The sequence below is a fragment of the Podarcis filfolensis genome, assembly GCF_964270895.1.
Source record: "Podarcis filfolensis genome assembly, chromosome: 1".
Lineage (NCBI taxonomy): Eukaryota > Metazoa > Chordata > Lepidosauria > Squamata > Lacertidae > Podarcis > Podarcis filfolensis.
The window spans coordinates 60660681-60683995 of NC_139604.1; the positions used below are offsets into that span (position 1 = coordinate 60660681).

The window sequence follows — 23315 nt, forward strand, 5'->3', positions numbered from 1 at the left end:
TACAGAATCCTCTAACCCAGAAATATTACCTCAGGTTAAGAACTTTGCTTCAGGATGAGAACAGAATCGTGCTCCGGCGGTGCGGCAGCAGCAGGAGGCCCCATTAGCTAAAGTGGTGCTTCAGGTTAAGAACAGTTTCAGGTGAAGAACAGACCTCCGGAACGAATTAAGTACTTAACCTGAGGTACCACTGTACTTAGAATCATAGACTTGCAGAGTTGGAAGGGACCCTGGGGGTCATCTAGTCCAACCCCCTGCAATGCAGGGATATGCAGTTGGTCTGTATGAGGATTGAACCTGCAACCTTGGCGTCATCAGCGCTGCTCTCTAACCGACAAAGCTAATCTGTAGGTTCAAATAGCAGTCTATATATGGAGACAATAAGTTAATGTGATGTCCTCATTGGAACATCACCAAAATGTTTTGATTTTTGTGCTAAGTCTGATGTGAGTGGGTCTTGGGAGCTTTATCTCTTGGAAACACCACTGCTGCTAAAAGGTGTAAATATAATTGGGAGGTGCTGCTGTAGAATGTGAAAGAAATAAGCCAAAAGAGTATATTGGAAAGGGCTGACTCTAGAAGGTGACGGAATATGTAGCAGCAGAGGGGAGACCACATAGATAATTTATAAATCTGTAGAGACGGCTGTCTGTAAGTTTAGACACAGTGTCTTTTATTTGGAGGCAAAGTCAATAGTCAAGACTTGTCTGTTAACCGTGATTCTGCAGTTATTGATGGGGGTAGGTTGAAGTCCCACATTGCATGTCTTAATCTTTTTCTCTAGGATGAAAAGTGAGAGAAGGAATGAAACAGGCACACTGACGCTGATTAGGCTTAATTTCTGAAACGTGCAGTTGTGTTTTCTAACAGCAACACAGCAAGGGAAGGGTAGTGCTTTCAGACTGGGAAACCTCTCATGTAGATATGAATTAGCAATGTCTGCCATCGAAAAATGTCCGAGGGGTGAGTCATGGGCTCCCTTCCTTTTTTCTACCACGCAATGAAAATTAACATTTTCTGGAGCTTGAAAATCCCACAATCTCTAGAGTCCTTTCTGGAGGGTTTTAATTAGATGTTGAGTGAATTTCTCAGTCTTTTATGTGAGCATTTTCAAAACACAGGGAAGAATTCGTTTTATGATCACTTTTGTTTAGTGATGTTCAGTGAAGCTGCATGGGCTAATGTGTGTCCTGTGTGTGTGCTTGCCAATGTCATGCTGCTCACAGTAATGGATATGTGCTTGCCGAAGCTCCACCCAGTTGGCTTTGACTTGCAGCGCACATTTTCAGAAGAGGTCTATGATCCATTAGCAGCAGGGAGCTCAGGGCTATTTGCTGGCCAAGGCTGGGACAACATGCTGCTGCAGCTGATTTGAAGAAAACTTGCACAGTACAACTCCTGGCAGTTCTGCGTTTTAGCATGTCCTTTTTCATAACCAGCTCCACTGTTTTAAAAGAAAATGAGTGTCAGTGACAATGAAGTGGAAGAAGGCAGGCAGGCACAGGAAGCTGCCTTATACCAAGCTAGACCATTTGCTCATTGACCATTTGTTCACCTAGGTCAGTGTTGTGGGTAACCTTTGGCCTTCCAGATGTTGCTGAACTACATTTTGCACCAGCAAGCATGGTAAACAGAAGTTCAGCAACATCTGGAAGGCCAAAGGTTACCCACACCTAGTCTATAGCGGCTGGTAGTGACTCTGTAAGGTTTGAACATGGGACTTTCAACTTGCAGAGAATGTGCTCTGCTACTGAGCTACAGTCCTTTCTCCACATGTGCGTTTTCACGCAAAGGCATGGAGGAGCATTTTTTCATTCTCTGTCTCCTGGAATTCTGATCCACGGAGAGCCATATTGCCAGTGACATCTCCGTAATCAGGCTTCTAGAATTCAGGTGCCACGACTTAAAATTTACCACATTGTCTTCCAGGAGCCAACTTGAGACTGAATCAGTGTATGGGCTAAATTACAAACAGATGTCAAGGTAAGCTGCTATAAAATGCGCACATATGCCAGGGCTTTCTCGTTCCTGAAGTGCCACAATAGAGAGAAAATAAGGAGCAACATTTGAAATAGTCAAAGGCTAGTAGAAAAGCAAAGATTTATCTTTGAAATTATATATCTTGCTGATTCACTTTCTTTATTATAATAATTTAAATAGAAAAATGATATCTAGTGGTAAAGTTTACTGTGAAATTCATTAATCATCATTTCTGCAGAGCAGCAGGATCATCTTCCTCTTCAGCATTAGATGATAATTATTCAAGAGTATTGGAGGTGGGCGGAGGAAATTTGGTTGAAGAGGAAAAAAAGCCTTGTTTATTTTATCTTCCCATCCCATACAAGTCAGTGGGATGGAGAAATTGAGCAGACTGGACAGCTTCTAGTCTATTTAAAGGAAGCTCTTGTAGAAACTGACTGAATATGCTGGAGAAGAATCAAACCCCATATTTTACAATGTTCTTTTTTTTTTAATAATATTTATTAACAGTTTAAAGAATATAAAAGAAAAAAATAATTCAACAAGACAATACAATACAATACAAAAACAAAAACACTACATAACACTGACACTAAAACATTAAATTAACAAAATACAACAAACACAATTTAAAACACATCCATAATTTCAGTATCTTATCTTTCATTCACTTGTTTCCACGATCTCCTCACACCTCCCTTTTTGTATTCCACTTCAATTAACTGTTTCAGCAAATCCTTTCCATCTTCCTCAGTTTTCTGTCCTGTAATTTATCTTAACTTATTTTAACCTTATTTTTTCCCTTTGATACATTAAAAATCCGTTTATACTTAATTCCTTATAACCTTTCTGCTAAAGCCATATAACTTCATTCCAACATTTTTCTAGCATTCATTAATTTTACAGTATTTCTGTAAATAATCTTTAATTTTTTTCCAGTCTTCTTCCACCGACTCCTCTCCCTGGTCTCGGATTCTGCCAGTCATTTCCGCCAGTTCCATATAGTCCATCAACTTCATCTGCCATTCTTCCCGGGTGGGTAAATCTTGTGTCTTCCAATACTTCGCGATAAGTATTCTTGCTGCTGTTGTTGCATACATAAAAAAAGTTCTGTACTTCTTTGGCACCAATTGGCCGACCATGCCCAGGAGAAAGGCCTCTGGTTTCTTCAGGAAGGTATATTTAAATACCTTTTTCATTTCATTATAAATCATCTCCCAGAATGTCTTAATCCTTGGGCATGTCCACCAAAGGTGGAAGAATGTACCTTCAGTCTCATTACATTTCCAACATTTATTGTCAGGTAAATTATAATTTTTTGCAAGCTTGACTGGTGTCATGTACCACCTGTAAATCATTTTCATTAGATTCTCTTTTAAGGCATTACATGCCGTAAATTTCATACCTGTGGTCCATAACAATTCCCAGTCAGCCATCATAATGTTATGTCCAACATCTTGTGCCCATTTAATCATAGCAGATTTTACCATTTCATCCTGAGTGTTCCATTTCAACAGCAAGTTATACATTCTTGACAAATTCTTAATTTTGGGATCTAACAATTCTGTTTCCAATTTAGATTTTTCCACCTGGAAACCAACTTTTTTGTCCGAGTTATATGCCTCCATTATTTGGTAATAATGAAGCCAATCTCGCACTCTGTTTTTCAATTTCTCAAAGCTCTGTAGTTTTATTCTGTCTCCATCTTGTTCTAAAATTTCCCAATATTTCGGCCATTTGGCCTCCATATTGAGTTTTTTCTGAGCCTTCGCTTCCATTGGAGACAGCCATCTTGGGGTTTTATTTTCTAACAAATCCTTATATCTTATCCAAACATTAAACAGTGCTTTTCTAACAATATGGTTTTTAAACGCTTTATGTGCTTTTACCTTATCATACCATAGATATGCATGCCAACCAAATACATTGTTGAAACCTTCTAAATCCAACACATCAGTGTTTTCAAGAAGCAGCCATTCTCTCAGCCAGCAAAAAGCAGCTGATTCATAGTAAAGTTTAAGGTCTGGCAGGGCAAATCCACCTCTTTCTTTAGCATCGGTTAATATCTTAAATTTTATTCGAGGCTTCTTGCCCTGCCAGACAAATCTAGAAATATCTCTCTGCCACTTCTTGAAACAATCCATCTTGTCCAAAATTTGCAATGTTTGAAACAAAAACAACATCCTTGGCAATACATTCATTTTTATCACAGCAATTCGGCCTAGCAATGATAACTTTAAATTTGACCAAATTTCTAAGTCCTTTTTCACTTCAATCCAACATTTTTCATAGTTATCCTTAAATAAGTTCACATTCTTAGCAGTCATGTTAACCCCTAAATATTTCACTTTCTTAACCAATGTTAATCCTGTCTCCTCCTGAAACTTTTCTCTCTCATTCACAGTTAGATTTTTCTCTAAAACCTTAGTTTTCATCTTGTTCAACTTAAAACCTGCGACCTGTCCAAATTCTTGAATCAGTTCCAATACCCTTTTAGTACTAGATTCTGGCTCCTGTAAAGTCAATACTAAATCATCTGCAAATGCTTTCAGTTTATACTGTTTAGCTCTCACTTGTATGCCTTTAACCAATTGGTCCCTTCTAATCATGTTTAACAGAACCTCCAGGACCGAAATAAAAAGCAATGAAGAGATTGGGCAACCTTGTCGTGTTCCTTTCTCAATCCAAACTCTTCTGTCACTACATTGTTCACAATTAATTTTGCCTTTTGTTCTGAGTAAATTGCACCTATACCATTTTCAAAACCTTGACCAACCCCCATCCCCTGTAAATTCTTCTTCATAAAATTCCAAGAGATATTGTCGAAGGCTTTCTCTGCGTCCACAAATATCAGAACTGCTTTAGTATTAATATTCACTTGTAGTTTTTCTAGGATGTTAATTATGTTCCTCGTATTGTCAGACAAATGTCTGCCCGGGAGAAAGCCCACTTGATCTTTATGAATTTCTTCTGCTAACACCTTTTTTAATCTTTTAGCCAAAATGTCTGCAAAAACATATTTTACAATGTTCTTTCCCCCCCCAAAAACATGCAACCATTTTTGAAATGCCAGTGTGAGGGACTTTTGTGAGTACTCATAAGGATAGTCTGCTTACCTTACTTGGTAGGCGGCATTGCGGCTGGGCATCAGGCCCCACAGGATCTGGCCGGGGGTGGAGATCGACACCCTCCTTGTCATGTTTGGCTGCGTTGCCAATGCCAGGCGGGGCCCAGCCCAGGGGCGGCCCTCACTGTCCAATCAGCACTGGTGGGGGCCGTGGCCATGGGAAATTTTAACCGCATCGCGGCCAGGAGACTGTCCTCTTGTGTCCCTTTGCCTGATCTTTTTATGATTTGCCTTGATATGACCTTGCTATGGACAAATGTTGGCTGCCACATTTTGGGACCAGGCAGGATTTTTTCCACTTGGCAAATTGACTCCAGCCATTTGGTTTTCGCCGACCTCATAGCAATTATCACAACTTTGTGAGGTTAGACATTGGGTAAGCTTTGTTTGGGTGTGTGTGGGGGGGGGTGTTGTAGCCTCCACCTGCCCCTCCTCATTAAGGGTATCTTGTTAAAGGGATCCGGGAGTGTGGATTCTGTCCGATGCCTGAATGTGAGCTAGGGATATGGCCCTTGGGGGCCCCTCGGCTGCTCCTGTTCAGTGTTGTCTGATTGTTAACCTAAAGCTGTTTTAGCAAAGAGATGCAATATGCAGAGTGGTGATTTATACTAGGAAACTACCAATGGGGAGTGAAGAGTAGTTTGCTGGTGGTGGTGGGTGACACAGAGGGATTTCCTTGTGCTTCCACCACTCAAATCTCACTCCCTTCAATTAATTTGTTTCTACAATGATACCCCTATGTTGTGTTTCACGTGTATTTAAAATTGCCTGCTGCTTTAAAACCCATTCTACTCATGATACTAAGATTCCCTGTTCTTCCCAAAAGGGACTTAAAGATTTGTCAGACAGCTAAGTCCTCTCAGAGAACACATCATATTAACTTCATTAATTTCCTTCATAAAATGAAAAGGCTTTATGGGATATCTTACTGAGTTTCCTCATTGCTTGTTTGATTTACAGCCTGGCAAAATGTCAGAGACAACAATCTGGCCTTGTATAACAAGGGCTGGGAACATTCTGTTACCTAGTTTCTACCTTGGTTTTCTAAACCCCTGAAAACTATTTCAGTTTAGCACCTGAAAGTGCCAAATGTTTTTGGCTAAGGTCCTCAAAGTGGCGAACACTAAAACTACAACAAACACAAAAATACAATAAACCAATCCAATAAATATAAAATAGCAGAAATTATAAAATAGCAGAAAGCAGGTGCACCGCGAATCACGTTATATATTCATGAGTTGCATGTGTGCCGTCCCCACAAACTCAAATGCCATCCACAAACAGTTGCCCAAACAGTAGACTTTTCCCTAGAAACAGCTACAGATGTGGCAAAATCTCTACAGTTGCTCTCTAGGATAGGGCTAGTTGCTCAACCTTCTGGCTCCTCAACAGGCTGATGTTTTCCAGGGGCAGGGGCAGTGCTTGAGAGGCTACAGTTGGCATTCACCTTGCAGCCAGCCATGGTCTTCTTACTGCTACCTGCCTCCTCTCCTGTCGTGTTGAGATTCCAAGAGCCTCTTGCTCATCACATTCCTCAGCTGTTTACAGTACCAACTGTACAGCTGGAGAGTGGGGAGGGCATCTGTAGATTGCACGGAAGGTGACTGAGGAGATGGGATGCCATATGTGAGCCGGTGCATCCTAAGCAAAATAACTCTATAGTAATTAAAAGAGAATGCACCACTGAAGTACTGTTTTCTCCAGCTCTTGATCAAACATCTGGCTCAGTATGACACCAAATGCTTTTTATGGGACCAGTGTTAGATTGCTTGGATTTGATGAGAGACCTTGTATTCATTTGTAAAAGTTAATACCATTGATATAAAGCCACTGATAATTTGTTATGCTGATGGTGCTTGTCACCTGTGATGTTCAAGTGTCTTTTGATTTAATTTCCGGAAGGGGAGGTGCCAAAGCTGAAGACTGTTTTCTTTGGTGGGCTGAAATTCACCAGGCATGCAGAGTGATGGAAGTGCAAGAGCTGCCAGGATTGGAACCTGAGTTAAGAGCTGAGCATATCTCAGAGGAGGGCTCATAGGAAAACACTGGATGTTTGGGCCACATATATGTAGCCCAGTAGGGCCAGGGTCTGTGTCAAGGAAGCTACAACAGTGATTTTGGGAAATTCAAGCAGGAATGCAGACAGCTAGACAAGGGGATCGGAGGGCCAGGAGCTTGGCAAGCAGGGAGGCTGGAGAGAGGGATATTCTTTTATAAATACTTGTGGCAACAATGCCAAAGGCATGTGCTCCTTCTGAAATGCTATGAACAAACTTTCCTTGATGAGAACATCATCCTTTATTGACAGGGATGGCACAGTTCTGTTTTGAAACTAGGACCGCTTAGGGTAACTTTACACATGATGATGCTGTGAAAATAAAACTAGAGTAAAACCAGGAACAGATTGCACTGCAACTGGAAAGGATGAGAAAAGTACTAAAAGATAGACAATCCAGGGGGAAATGAAAATATATTCTCATGGCACTAAAAATGCTGCAATGTAGGTGCCAGGTGAGTCTCTCTAGGGAGAAGGAGAAGAAGAGGAGTTTGGACTTGATAGCCCACCTTTCACTCCCCTTAAGAAGTCTCAAAGCGGCTAACAATCTCCTTTCCCTTCCTCCCCCACAACAAACACTCTGTGAGGTGAGTGAGGCTGAGAGACTTCAGAGAAGTGTGACTGGCCCAAGGTCACCCAGCAGCTGCATGTGGAGGAGCAGAGACGCGAACCTGGTTCATCAGTTTACGAGTCCACCGCTCTTAACCACTACACCATGCTGACTCCGTACACCATGCTGGGAGGGTATTCCACAACTGGGGACCCACTACTAAAAAGGCCCTCCCTTTTATAGACACCTGCTATACTTTATTTGTATTTTGTTTTGTTTTGTAAGAGAACAATATGTTTGTTACAACTCCAGTATAAAGGGCTGCACATGGAATAGAAACATAATGGGAAAAGATGTGAAAACTGGATGCATCCATCTGCTGTATTAGAGAATTACCATGTTAAAATCATGTGTCTTAATCTCATACCCGCTTTCCTTCCTTCCTCCCTCCTCTTCCTTCTTTGAACAGTTGCATAAGAGAGGACCATTATTGCCTTGCACCTTCGGAGGCTGTCTCTGACATCATTCACAGACATCTTTACCCTGGTGAGTTTCCATAACTTTATAATAGTCAAGGCAGCTAAAGTATTTTTAAAAGCTGGATTTTGTTTACTTCATATTTGTTCTGCAGTAATAACCCACTTAAACTTTTATTGAACAGCTTGGAAAGACCAAAGTTGGAAATTCAGATTGCTGTCTTGAATCTCCTAGTGGTGGTCTGTTCTAGCAGCTTTCAAATGGAAGCCATTTATGTATCTATGTGTTTGATCATTCTTAGAACAAAGCTGTTCTTCATAATGACACCTTTAATCTGTCGTTCTTCACATGTGAATACAAATCATTTTGCTTAAAATAAGGGAAAAACTTGGGGGGTGGACATTAAACATGTATGATTAGACATCTCCCTTTATAAGTGTTAAAACAAAACTGGGCAAAGCAAAAAGAAGTGGAGCAAAACGGGAGGGAAATAGTCCTGCAATGACTTCAGTATAGTAGACATTTAATAGATTTTTCTTTCCATCTATCACTTCTGTTCTATGAAATCTTCAAAACGTTAATGCTTTGATTTCCCCCCTTTTCAGAGGCTCTTGAGAGATTCCATGGGTTTTGGTCCCTGATTTATCCTCTTAGCCTCCTTTGAAAATACTAAGGAAATGTTTTTTCCTCTTTTTCTAGCCTTTATGAAACGATTCATTGACCTCTGTCAGTCTTCTGATCTTTTCCAGCCAATAAATCAGTGGAACATACAGAGCCATCGTAAAGCATTAAATCTTTCAAAATGTAGTTTAATGGTGGTGTTTTCCTCCAGTATACACAGCAGACATCTGTGCTCCCTGTGTTTATATTGCCATCTATCTTTTGGTCAATTTAAAAAACTTCAATGAGTTACAGTGCTCTTGGATCTGAACTCCTCGCTGTGCGTTCATCTTCCTAACACCCTTGTAATGTAAGGATGGGCCGTTTTCAGCTTACATCTGGGAATAGAGCCATAGAATGAGGGAACTCAGCCACTAGTCCTAGAGGTGTAGGAAACTGGAAATGAATTTCTGGAGTTCCAGTTGAGTACCTCTTAGTCTTGGGACTGCATTGCTGTATTTGCCTAGAATCTGGAGAATGTATTTGAGTGTGCACACAAATGTGCATGCAGGCCCATAAACACATGAAATACCATGTAAGAAATGCCTATGTTTCCATCTAACGCCATATTTATATTTTGTATATTAATTCATATTTTTCCATGGGACTACAGCATTTAAAAAGAAAATAAATTAAAACCTTAACCTTTCAGTTGTTACCTTTACTTTAAACAAATAAAAAACCCTAAACCCATAGAATTGTAGAGTTGAAAGGGACCCTGAAGGTGCTATAAGCCAACCCCTTGCAATGCACGAATATCATTTAAAGCATCTATGAGAGATGGCCATCCAACCTCTGCTTAAAAACCTCCAATGAAGGGGACTCCACAACCTCCGGACAGAGTCTGTTCCACTGTTGAACAGCTCTTACAGTCAGAAAGCTCTTCCTGATGTTTAATGCGCATCTCCTTTCTTGTAACTTGAATCCTGCATTCATTTACCTGGGAGTAAATCCCAATGGATGCAGGGGATCTTAATTTTGAGTATACATGCATGGTATTGCACAATTTATAGACTGTCCCACATTGCAAACTGGGGTTTACCAAAAACCTTCATTCTTCTCCCCATTTAGTTTAGTTTAACATTAAATTTGAGGAAGAGTTCTTTGTCATACTCGAATGATAGCTTGCTACTTTGCAACTTTCAATTGTTCCTTATAAAGGTGTTGCTATACTGCTGCTGGGTCGTTGCTGTTTTGAGCTGTATTTTTAATCGGCACACCTGACATTAAAGCTTGAAAACATACAGAGACATGGGAGGCAGTGGGATATCAGAATGTGCTGCACTTGCTGTTTCAATATGTCTTTGTCCTGCCATGTTTTCTCTTCACTTTCACAAGCTCAGCTGGCTTCCCAGTGTCCCTGTGCCTAGATAGAATTCATATATGCTTATATATTGTATATATTACAGTAGACACTGTGTGTGTATGTGGAAAAGTGTGTGTGTGTAATATATATTGTTTGTGAACAGTGATGCCATAACAAAAGTTATTTCTAAAGGTAGTACGACACTAGGATAACCTTTTGTAAATGTGCCACTATTCCTCTAACATAGCAAATGTCATTTTGTGTGGTATATGGGTGCCCATGGTCATGGAAGTAGTTTTGCCATGTAACACGTTCCTTTTTCAGCTGTTAATGGCAGCTCACATATCTAAACCTTTAATTTTGCCTTACTTATTGATTTATGCATAAATAATTCAAGAAAGTAAAGCAACTTCCATACCAACATAAGAAGAGTTCTTTTGGAGGAGACCAAAGGCCCACCTGGCCTAGCATCCTGTTCTCACAGTGGCTAAGTAGATGACTATGGGAAGCCTACAAGAAGGACTTGAGTGCAACAGAGTTTTTCGCTTATGCTTCCCAGCAACTGATATTCAGAGGAATACCACCTCTTGATATTGGAGGTGGTACACAACCATCAAAACTAGTAGCCATTGAAAGCCTTGTCATCCATGAATCTGGCTAGCCTCCTTTTAAAGCTGTCCGAATTGTCAGCCATTACTACAGTTTGTGCTAGCAAATTCCGCAATTTTCCCCTGCACTTTTTTTAAAATGTGAAGAAGTCCTTCCTTTTGTCTGTCCTAATTTTCTAGCTTTCAAGTCCCCCATCGATTTCTCACCCAAGCAGGCTACAGAGCCTGGTTGCTTTCAAGAATTCGAAAACTCACTTGAACCTGAAGAGTGATAGGGCATGTATGGCTCGTTTTCCGTGTTTCATTTGAAGTCAGACCGTTGTGCTTTCTTTGAGTTTGCATTGAGCAGAAGTTAATTGCCTTGATTCAGAAGAAGTTTTAAAAGGTGCCTGCCTTTTGAGGCAGATAAAACAAAGGCGAGAGCCTTTGCCAGAGCTGGCTGGCTCTGCTTTTCCAGCACACGACAACATCTTGTTGCAGGTGCTTCTCCCACCCCCACCTCTATTAATCTCACAGAGTCTAGTCCTGTTTTTGCTGAGATATTGATCCTTAGAAAAAGCTGTGATCATAAGCCTTTACCCAGTATAACTTAGGAAGGAAAGGTAACTGACAGACAGTAGTTTGTTGTGCATGTAAGTGGTCTTTATTTATATACCACTGTATCATAAAAAATATACCACAGCAGTTTATTACTGTATAAAACCAAACCATAGTATAAAATCATTAAAAGTTAAAAAAGCAAAAGCAAAATAATTAAAAGCAAGCATCAGCAGACCATTGTGGGCGTTGTACTCTTAATTGTCTGTATATGCCTGGCAAAATAGAAAAATTGTCAGCAGACATTTAATAGTTGGCATGGAAGGTGCCCACTGAATCTCTTTTGGCAAAGTGTTCCACAGGACTGGGCTGGTGACACTAAAGACTTAGTTTCTAGTCATCATCAAATGAGAACAACCAGAGAGCCTCCTGCTTGTGGGATTTAATGGCATTCTCCATGTACACTAATTTATATGTGCATGAGAATCTGGTCCATGAATACCTGGGCCCTCTTTGACAGTGTACCTTGATTCTTATATCTGCATATCTGGGAGAGGTTCACATGCATTCCTTCATCCAACTAGATTTTATTAATACAGACTGGGTTGGCATATTCTTCTAGGATCAGATGAGAGGTTGTATGCACTAGGGATGGGGAAGCTGTCACCGTCTAGGTGCTGGACTACAGTTGCCACCAACCTCAGCCAGCCAATAGTCAAGAGAAGACTGGAGTCCAACAACATCTGGTGGGCCATAGGTTCGTCCATAGAATAATATCATATAGGACCATCTTTCCATTAAACGACTGGACGTTTCTTAGCAGGACCCCTAGGGCTGAGAGAACTGCAACTAAGTATTCAAAGTTATTGCTTCCCCACCCCAATCACCACCTGCTTGTTGCTACTAATATGGTGGCTGCTCCTTCCTAGCTCTATAATCCTTTCACATTCCCTCCTAAGCACATTCATGGTCTTCAAGATAAATAAGTTCCCAGGATAAAACACAATGGGGAATTCAGGATAGAAGACAAATAACCCTTACCTTCTTACTGTTCTGCTTTGGTGGTGATCTCCTCAGCAGCCGCCCATTAAAAAGACTTAATCCTGGAAGACTTGCTATGGCATTTCTAACTTTCCCCAAAGCTCTGATGTGCCACTTGTTTGTACCATTGCCAGAGGTAATCTGGACCTCCCAGCAGCAATTATGGGAAGCAAAGGGAGATGTCAGGAAAAATAGTCCTCCTCATAGTCCCCAGGTGTCTCGGTAGCTACACTGATCTTTCAGACTGCTTCTTGGTCTAAAATCTTCTCCTCTGCTGTCAAGTCCACCATACTAACTTTAGTATAGTATCTGGGAAAAGCTGTGTCATGCCACAGACTAAGAGCCTTTTAGCTTGTGCCAATGACTTGGGCCTCTGTCTGGTATTTTGGTTTGTTTCCAGCAAAGTCTTTGTACTTGTGGAATGACTCCCACACGTGCAGTGGAACTTTCCCTCCAACTTTCCCTCCCCCTGCCCACCTCAGATCTGCCCTGGAGGATCGGGGAGACACCCCCCCCCCGAGCAGATGTCAGGGTGTGTAGGGTGGAGGAGAGTTTTGTTGTATGAGTAGAAGTTGCTCCATTAGTGCAAAATCTTCATTGGATACAACCCTTTGTTGTGATCTGGAGAGAGGAGGGATATGAAAACAACCCCAGTCAGTCAGGTGGACTGAGTACCTCCTGCAGACTCTGATCCCCCCCCCGCCACAGCATCCTATCTCTGGTGTTGACCTGTTGTTGTTACTTAGAACTAAAAATAAGTCTAATGATCAATATATTCCTGTGCTCTTTGTTTGAAGCTTACATGCAAAACTGAAAGGGAGGGTGCTGATAACTAGAATTGTAGGCTGTGCATCTTTCATGTGTGTATTGCACTGCCCACAACACACACATTGATATGCAGACCGAGGGAATCATTAATGTCTCTGCCCAAGTGTTATGAGCCGAGTTCCCCACCCCAGACAACTTGTGAGTATGCCTTGAGAATTCACCCATTGTTTGTGTATCTTTGATAAAAGCAGATTGATTTTAGAAACCAAAAAGGAATTGTATATTAATATGCAATGGTCTTGTGGAGTTATCAAAATTGTTAAGGCGCTTGAATACATGAAAAGCAGAAATTTGGTATGCACATCATCTGAGACAGCCTGATTACTAGAAAAGTCTGAAAAATAGGACGTTTTTATGCTTCTCACTCAAAATATTCCAGCAATGGGCGAGTCGAACCACATGGAGTAGAGAAGCATGCAATTTCCCCCTTCATTCACTTCAACAATCCTCGGATTGTGGGAGGGGGTATTTCAAGTGGCAGGCAGGAGTGACTCTGTCTGTAGAATAAAAGCCTGTATATTCTAGCACCGTATACGGCACTGTTCTCATTCCTATATGTCGGGATTCTATTTCCCTAGAAACCAAGTGAAAAAGAAAGAATGAAGTCTTCATTAAGGCAACATTCATCCAAGGAAAAATGTAAAGCTAATGCTTTGAAAGGGGGGGGGGAGTCTTTCCCTCCTCTCTCCCCATCCAAACTCAGTTTCTTCTTTTGTGGTCCTACCCTATTACTTAATTCCCTTTTTGGAACCATTTAAATTCCTCCTTCTCTTCTGAGTGAAGGAGTTTTTATATTCAAGAATCTTTCCTTTGTCAGAACCAATATTCTGTTGCTTTGTAACGCTAACCTTCTTGGCTAACTCTCCAGGCAATATTTTTCTTTCTGTCATTTACTGAAGCTGCATGCTTGATTGTTCTGTATATCTTCCTTATCTGTACACATTTCCCCAAAGCTGATTTCTCCTAGTTTTGCGTTTTATCGTCAGATCTTATTCATGATTGGTGCTTTTACCTCCCCCCACCCACCCGCCCTTCACATTTAAGAAGAAAAGTTAAGGTCTAGATAAAGAGGCATGTGTTTTAAGGATTAAGTGAAGAAAATGCTAGGGCCAAACTGCCCCCCTCCCAGTCCCCCCCTTCTAAAACTGATAAATGCTGGTTCAGATAAATGCCTGCACAATACATTGGTGAAGCAATAATGTTTTTTTTATTCTTCCTTAAAAAAAATGAATACACCAAATGCTTTGGGGAAAATCTGTTCAAAGGAAACATAAATCTTTAATTGCTGTTCAATTACTAACAGATCCTTCTCCTGAGATGCTCTATAAGAGGAGCCTATTACACTCATTACGTGTGTGTGTGTGTGTGTGTGTGTGTGTGTGTGTACACAGAAGCAATAGCTTAGTGCATCACACATCCTTTGCAGGAAGAAGAGCCAAACTGAATCACTGGCAGAGCTGCCTGTACTGGGCAAGGTATACCATTGGGTTGACTCTGTATCAGACAGCCTCATACATTCATGTCATAAGCAGGAACATGTATCTTTGTGAAAACCTAAAGGACTAGTTCCCTAATGTACGTTTGAAGAACATAAAGCTGAAAAGGAGACATTAGGGTTTCTGTCTCTTAATAACGCCCGTGGCACCCAGTTAGTGAATTGACTCAAGCTCTGCTGCTTTCTTCTACTAGTTGAGGATCTGGCCCAGTACTTTGGAGAGTATCAGCTTCAAAGGAAGACACAGAAATTGATGGCTGCATTTTTCATTTCTCCATCTAGCCCAGCAGCTGAGAAAGAAACATCCCACTTCTGTGGTCGCATTGGCCTTATGTGTTGTTCACGCCAGCAGACCTTAATGAAGCTCTTGCAGTGGATTGGAATTCAGTCTCCTCCTAGGTTGACGGATGTATTGATCATCCAAGTGAGGTGGAAGTACTGTGGGAGAGAACATGGTTGGGGGAAATGCAGAAAATGTGCAAATTTAGGCAATGTATATTAAGAATCACTATTCATTTCCTTTAAAAGTACAGAGGAAGAGGGGAGATTTCTAAGCTACAACTTTTGAATACTTCTGTGAAGAGCAGGAGATGTGTGGAGGAGGAGAGCAGTATGCAATATGACTAGCAAAATAATCTCCACGAACAAATTCCATTTAAATGTAAATTACCTAAAGTGATGATTTTGGAAGCATAGTCTAGAAAAGCAGAATCATTTCCCCCCTGTCCCCACCCCACCCCCATTCAAATATGTGATTCAGGCATCTGCACGTAGCTAAAAATGACTCCCAAACTCTCCACCACCTACTATGAAGTTCTTAGCAGTGGGCTCCTCCAGGCTGTTCCCCTGAAGCAATGCCTGCAGGTGCTGACAGCTGAGATGTGAGCTTCCATTGCCACAGCCCTGTTGGTGCCAATTAGAATCCTGATGACTGGCACATACCATCTTGGCAGTGCGCTCTGCTTTCTGTTTGGGCGACCAGCTGTATGGAGCCCCTCTCATCCCCTGCAACCTTCCCCGGTTCTCTAAACCTCGCCAAAAACAGGGTAGGGAGATAAGGAAATAGTCATATTTCCTGAAATTCCTTTTCTGTGTGAAGCACAGAATTAGCTTCCCTCAGAGTGTCTAATGAAATATATTAAGAGTGTATGCCCCTGCCCTGAAACCTGGTCTTAGAGTGCATTCAGTTGCAGAGAATAGTGCATTAGTTTTCTTTACTATAATGCTAGCGCTTCTGTTCCATTTTCTAATGTTCCTGAAGTGCCTGTTGCAATACTGAACTGTGGCTTTTTGAAAGATACACCAGCATGTCATGCTAAATTTCACTCACACCAGTGGGCTTGATGTGACGCAACAGTTGAACACCATTGGACAGCATCACTACTCTCCGCACATGTGTGCTTCTATTTCCCCATAATTCACCCATGAAAAGGGCAGGAAAGAACTGTGTGCTGGTGTACCACCCCAAATTTCATCACTTTACACCCCACAATTTTCTGGATTAATGTGGTTGCAGATGGATTTTTTTCTGGAAGCAATTAATACAGAAACGAATGTTAAATTTCAGCTATATTCTGGTAGATTTATGGAACTGGCTTTGATGTCACATGAAGGCCCAGATATAATGCCGAAATTAACGGTTAGAGAAATGGAATAAGTTACTGTGTGAATGCAGCCTCCGATGCCACCAGTGATGCTTACTAAAAACATGGCTGGTTCCTTATTCTATTTGGGTGAATACTAGCAGAGTTTGACAGTCTGGTTGCATAGGGATCTGGTCCAAGTTATTAGTTTTCCCAAACTACTATCTGAAGTTGTGAAATACATATTCCCCTGGCTATTTTCTTAGTGGTCACAGCTGGCTTGCCTTGCTGGCATATGGAACTTAGTGGAGTTATTGTGTCTAAAGATGCATACATGTATGTACATGACCCCAATATGCTGGTGATTGTGCCTCATTCATTTCTCCAAGTCCCATTTAGTTCAGCATTTGGTTCTCACAGTGGCCAACCAGGTGCCTGTAAGAAGCCCATAAGCAGCACCTGAGTGCATCAGCTTCTCTACCCACTTGTGATTCTCAGCAACTGGTATGCAGAGATATCTTGCCTCTGACAGTGTAGGTAGATCATAGCCATGGGTAGAGCATATCCATAATTTATTAATGATACGCACAGTTTGGTACATAATAGCAAGATATTGCAAGGAATTATTTGTCATCTGTGTGGTGAGTTTCCTTTGTGTATATATGCTGATTACTCTCTGTACATTTTTCACCTTGTCTAAGTTTCTCCAAAACTTTCCTGGAGGAAAAAAGCTGACGGCTCATTGCTCTTTAGAGACTTGAAAACAAGACCTTGCATAATCAGGGCTGCCTCTAACATTAGGTAGGGTGAGGTGGCTGTCTGGGAGTGGTGGTGAGGTGTTGGGAGAATCAAGTTGCTTGTGCCATCTGCACTCCTTAAGCTAACTTGTTTCCTTCAGGGGCAGAGGAGCACACTGCTGAAGAGACAGTGTTGAAGAAAGAGTCGACCACCAGTCTGATTATCATCGGCGCATGGATGGGGCATGGCACAGCATCTTGTCTTTTGCCTTGGGCAGCAAAGTGCCTTGGGCTGACTCTGAGAGCTGAAACGGTTAAATTAGTTGACATATAAGATTTTTGAATTGGAGGTGGTGGCTCATTGTAAGGAAAATGGCAGTAACCATGTTACAACTGAAAAAGGGCAACTATTAAACTTGCCCACTATAGGTTGTGTGAAGGTACGTACCGTAAGCTGGTCCACCATGAAGGACCTCCTTAGTCTTGCAATAAGAAGGGTGTTTGTGTTGCAGCTTGCTGACTTGGGGCAGATTGAAGGCATGTTGGAGAATATTAAGCATGCTTTGTTTAACAAGGCATCCTTTTTTAAACTGTCAGACCCTAAAGACAGGAAAAGAGAAACCTTCAAGAAATTACCGTATTTTTTGCTCCATAAGACGCAACCTAGTTTTTAGAGGGGGAATGGAAGGGGGGGAAATTATTTAAAGGGAGCGCTGAGGAGAGCCTGTATGCATGCCAGGCTCTGCTCAGCGCTCCCTTTCATGTGTGGAGCATGTGTGCGGCGATTGCAGGCTTTTCCCTGAGGAGGGAGAAGGGCAGCCTGTCACTCGGGGAAAAGCCCCCAAGAGCCGCACACACGCTCCGCGCAGCTCTTTAAAGGGAGCGCAGCTCTTGGGGGCTTTTCTGGGAAGTGGGGGAAGGGACTGAGGGGCTGCCCTCTGTCCCTTCCCCCACCTCCCACAAAAGCCACGTACCATCCTTTTCAGGAAAACTTTTAGGAGATTTTGACTGTCAGAGATACTTCTATAATGAGCTTTATACAGATAACTTGATGGTCTGAGGAACCCCTTAACAATTTTCATTTGCAGAGACTAAATGTGCCTGCTCAGTGTTACAATGACATTGTTGCTGCCATTTATCGTTATGTTTCTGAGTATGTTCTTGATACATAGAAAGATAAAGGATTATGGCTGGAAAGTTGTAAAAATCCTTGGCATTGCTTAATGGAATTTCATACTCAGAATTATGCTGTTATTGTGCAAGTAACTTGTTTTTTTCTCATAGCTTTGACGCTCGCATTCCTCCTTTGTCTCTACATACTCTGGAAGCAGAACTTCTCAATGTCATGAGCTAAGAGCCTTACCATAGGCTGTGTGTTTTGGAAGTACACATTATCGTGTCTCCAGAGATAAAACAAATATCTGGGGTCTAAATCCTGTAATAGCCCCAAATCGTCCCAGCCATGAAAAGCCCTGGTCCTTGATCAAGTTCCCTGATGGCATTCTCCCACTCAGTGGGTCTTGGTTATGTCAGTCAGGGAAGTTATAGTTCCATCTGATATATTCTAGTAATATTCCTGCTCATGGTATCCCATTGGTGATAACAGTGGATAGTAGTATATTGATGTGCTTCATTATAGGAGAAATGCCAGAGGTAGTAGAATGGCAGAGATGCTTGTGCTTTCTTTTCTAAAGTTTACTTTCAGATTGGGAGAAAACATAGGTAGCTGCAGTGGGAGATAGCCCCAGAAGCTAAGGAGTGTGTGGAAACTGATTTAAACTTAGAAGGATTGACTGCAGCCTTGGTAGCTTCTCTAGACTGGTAGTCAAGTGGGAGGAAATTATTCTTTGTTGATTTTTAATCATCTTCACTGCTGATGTGCATGGTGTAGCAGAACAGCAAAACCTGTCAGGTTTTCACGGGGCCATCTTCCCTGGAAAAAGAAAATCAAGAGTTTATTATGACCAGTGGTTGCAATTTGTTCAGGACTTTCCCCTCAGGGTCCCATGGGCTCTACCTGGCCCTCCAGTCCTGCCCTGTTTGTGTATCTGAATGAGATATTGCATGCGGTGTCCTTGTATAGTTACGAAACCCCATAGTGTGTAGGGTATAGTATGCTATTAAATCAGTATATCACCACAGCTGGAGGAGAATAGGATTATTAAAACTGGATCTGGACAAAATCAAGATAATGATGGTTGCCAAGTTTTGTGGACATTGTGGGGTTTAGACTTCACTGACCACAGAAGAAAGCACCAAGTCTAGGTTTATCATGTTCCCACAGGTGCCAAGCATCTTACCCACTAAGGGTGGAATTATGCTGGTTTCCAGCTTGTACTGAATTAACACCATTTTTCTTGTTTGAAAGCTCTGTGTTTGTTGCGGATTATAGAACCCTGAATTCCTTAAAGGTCACTTATTTCTTCACATCACACTGTGATCATCAAGGCTGACATAATGCCATCTTAACAATGCCATCTATGCAATTATAAATTCCCAAGGTGTGTACAAAGTCATCATGTGGCTATTCCTTTGTTATGGTGCACCTTTCTCCGAAACATCTCCAGGAAATGGTTTTTAAGTTTATATTTCAAATGGCATTTTGGTTTGAGTAAAACAGCACTGGGCAATTCTTTCAATTGACATAATCTTTCACTTAGTATTTTAATCTTTCTCCAATTTTTAGTGCTGGTATTACGTGCTTTGTGCATTTTAGCTGCGGAAATAAATTAATGCATCAGTATCGCCAGCCCTCTGATAATTTTATATAGCTGGTGACAATAAACGTAAATTAGATACATTGAAGTTTAATAAATTGAATAATACATTTATGATTAAGATTTAGTATGTTGAATAATTTATCCTTCAGTGACACCGGCAGCTTCTAGCTTTGGAAAGGAGTTTGAACTTCTGTCCAATCGAAACAGAACTTTATGACTTCTTATGGCACATCAGTCATTGCAAATGATTATGCAAAAGGCTGCAAATAAATATTTTCAGAGTATATTTTCTTCATGCAGCAGTGATTTTAGCAAAATGATAAATCGCCTTAAACTGGAAAGTGAACTGTGTCTCAGTGTCAAGATGGATTATAATCTTAAAGGTGACCTGAAGATAAAGTGTGTTGGTCTTATGCCTTTCTTCTCACATCTTGTGTTGCATAAACATAGTCTACGAATTTATTTCCCTTTTACATTAGAAATTTCAATCATTCCACATCTCCAAAGCTCTGGTTCAAGGAAAAGGAAAATCTGCACATGTTTCAGGGCTGAGTCACATATTCCTGAAAAGTGGATTTCAATCATATTTCTTTGGTCATCCCACAAGTCCCTCAGCTGCTACTGGAGAAGGGCACTTAGGGCATCCCCCCCCACTTACATGGGGGTTACCTTCCAAGCCGTTGCGTGCATAAGTGAAAATTGCATAAGTGGGAAGCACTCTCAAAAAAGCCTTTCCAGCTATCTCTCCTGCTCTGTCTCCAGTCCAGACCAAAATATCTAGAGCCAAAGTTCTGGGGATGGCTGGAGCTGGAGCACACGTGGGAAAGTGGCTGCTGCTGCGCTACTCTGTGTGCTAGCTGTTAGGCAGGGGAGGCTAATCAGCCTAAACAAAGCCTCGCTGTGCCTCTGGTCTCTCTGGGGCTTCCTCCGCCCTCACGGATGTCCTCTTTGAGTAGCAGGGAAGGTCTCCAGCATGCGCTCGCTCTCTATATTTATTTCCTGGCCCATGTTTATATACGGCACCTGTGAGTTGGCACATAAGTGGGGGCTGCCTGTATTGGTTTTTTTAAAGCAGAGTTGTTGATGAGAGAGCGTAATTACTTTTTAGTGTACGCACTCAATTATTTCATCCCACTGCTGTTTCTGGTCAAATCGGTTTGCAGGGTTTGTTTAAGACTGCAAACACTTGCAAACACCCCTTTACTGGGATGATAATGGAATGAGTGCCCTGTTAGTAATGTTGCAATGGAAGTGCATTGAACACTTGACAAGACAAGAGGAATTGCTGTGACTGGAGGTTAGTGGTGTGTAATTATAAATTAGACTAGATAGATGTTTCTGCTCTGAAACTATAAACTGAAGGAGTGAGGAGTCTTCAGAATAATATTAATGATGATGATAATAAAAATTTAAAACCGCTAAAAGTCAGTTCACAAAATGGCGTGGCTGTGGGGATTTCTGTTTCCAGTCACTAAGGGCAATGAGAATGGTTGGGGTTCACCTATGAAGTGATAGTTCACCTATGAAGGGAAGTTACAAAGTCTGGGGTCTCTTAGTTTAGAAAAAAGGCAAGTAAGCAGTGATTGCGACAGAGGTGGATATGCATGGTGCAAAGAAAGTGAACAGGGAGCAGGTTTTCTCCCTTTCTCGTGATCCTGAACTTCTGGGTCATTCAATGAAGTTGAGTGGTGGAAGGTTCATGACTGACAAAAGGAAAAACTACTTCCCGTGACGCATAGCTAAACAGTGACAACAGGATGATGTAATGGTTAGCATTCTGGATAGCTTAAAAGTAGGATTAGACAAATCCTGGAGGATGAGGCTGTCAAGAAATATTGGTAATGGTGGTTGTATGCTGGCTACTGTGGGAGCAGAATGATGAACCCTTGGTCTGATTCAGCAGGGATGTTCTTATGAAATCATTATCCGGTGTTAATGTACTAAAATCCATTAATGGCAGTGATAATAGCAACAGGTGTGCTGTCTGATGGTAGAACTATACTTTTTTTGTTAGTAACAAAATACAGTAGTAATATGAATGCTAGGAAAGTTGGATGGCCTACAACTGAAACACTACTAGATCCCAAAGAAAAAAGGTATAACAAATGCACATTTTATGGCATTCTTAGGGTCTTGAGGCCAATTTCGCTGTGGAAGGGGGACTTTCTCATGCTTTCCAAATTGCACCTGTTGGGCTACAAATACCAATGCTTGAGATAATGGCTTCTCTCTCAGGTTGAAAATATCATACCTCACAAGCTTGTTGCTTTAGGTTGTATAAACATTGTGAATACTTGTACATTTGCAGCAGGGTCTTATCTGCACTTTTCATGTGTTCTAAGACTCTTAAGGCAGGGTTGGGGGCACATAAATGACAGCTACATCCCAAAAGAGCCCCCAGAAAGAGAACGAGGGCCTGAAATTGTCTTCCTGCTTTTGCCAGATAGTGAGCCAGTTTTCAATGTGTGTCTCTTCCCCACCACACCCAAACCAACCCTCTCTCCCTATCCCTGTTTCTGCTCGAAAATGAAGTTGCTTGCATAAGCTGAAATGCACTCACTGGTCTTCCTGTGTTTTTCCCCAAAATGAAATTTCCTAATGGATTTCAGCTTTTGGCCATCTCTGGTCACAAGCTTCTCGCCCACTGGGGCAAATTAAGGCCCTCAGTTTCATTGCTGTCTGCCTTTCATCTAAGCCTCCTATGCCAAGCTATTGTGTTGTACTACCCTGTTATCTCCACCTTTCCCTCTGTTGCTCCTAGTACTGTCTGCTAAATACAGCCCAGGTGAGTGACAAATTGTCTTATGTGACTATATTTACCTAAAAATGTGCAGAAGAGAAGAAGTTCCGTTCTCACTGTCCTGGTTAGCCATTCCAGTTTCCCTGCATTATGCATATACGGGTCAGTTTCCTTTCGTGTATTGCTTACAAAGGGTTTTGTCACATTCTCATTATTTTTCGAAAAGTTCCTGTTAAAATGAATGGTAACTGGATCAGATCCAAAATCAGTGCCTGCAGGTATATTGTTATCACATGAATGGACCCACAGTGTAGGTATTTGAGGCCCTCTAGTGTCTTGACAGTGTTAGATCCATCATTTGCTAGGAAAGATGATTATTCAGCTTCGGAAATGGATTGCCTGCCCTGTCCAGCAGTCTAGAGCAGGTGACAATATTACAGAGATGCTGCTGCTCCCATTGCTTAATCAGTGGCAAGCCATTATCATGATGATGAAATTATTTCATGTACTGGGGATAGTTGCCCTTGCTTCTGATCATATGTGTGTTTGCATGAGTATGTCCTTAAAGTCAGAAGTAAATCATCAGAGGATACTCTGCAAAGTATGTGTCTCTTCTTTCATAGTTCAGTAATGAAGGATAAGAGTGCGTTTGATGTGGGAAATGGCTTCAGTTCCGTCTGGAAGTATTAATATATACAAATGATCTTTAATTTCTGCGGCAGAATGCCTGATGGGGAAAACTGTAATACCTTTGGCAAGTGTGAAGTGCACACTTTTATGGAAAGTGAACATTAAAAAGCAATATTGTAAACACTGTATATAACTTTGCTTATATGTCAAGGCAGAACGAGCTGGAAGAGAAAACTGGCA

The 23315-nt window shown here is 41.4% G+C and overlaps 1 protein-coding gene across 7 annotated transcripts in view; it reads left to right on the forward strand.

Moving 5' to 3' along the window:
- The window catches only part of TSPAN4 (tetraspanin 4), a 500953-nt gene that overhangs the window by 100572 nt on the left and 377066 nt on the right, over nucleotides 1-23315 (forward strand). For 4 of the 7 annotated variants that reach the window (XM_083587764.1, XM_083587759.1, XM_083587758.1 and 1 more), the window contains one exon: nucleotides 8183-8259. The exons of 2 other annotated variants lie outside the window; for them this stretch is intronic. The gene's annotated coding sequence lies outside the window, so the exon portion shown is untranslated. Of the gene's footprint in view, nucleotides 1-1928; nucleotides 1984-8182; nucleotides 8260-23315 lie in introns of those variants that run through there. One more of the 7 variants, XM_083587760.1, reaches the window with a different exon arrangement.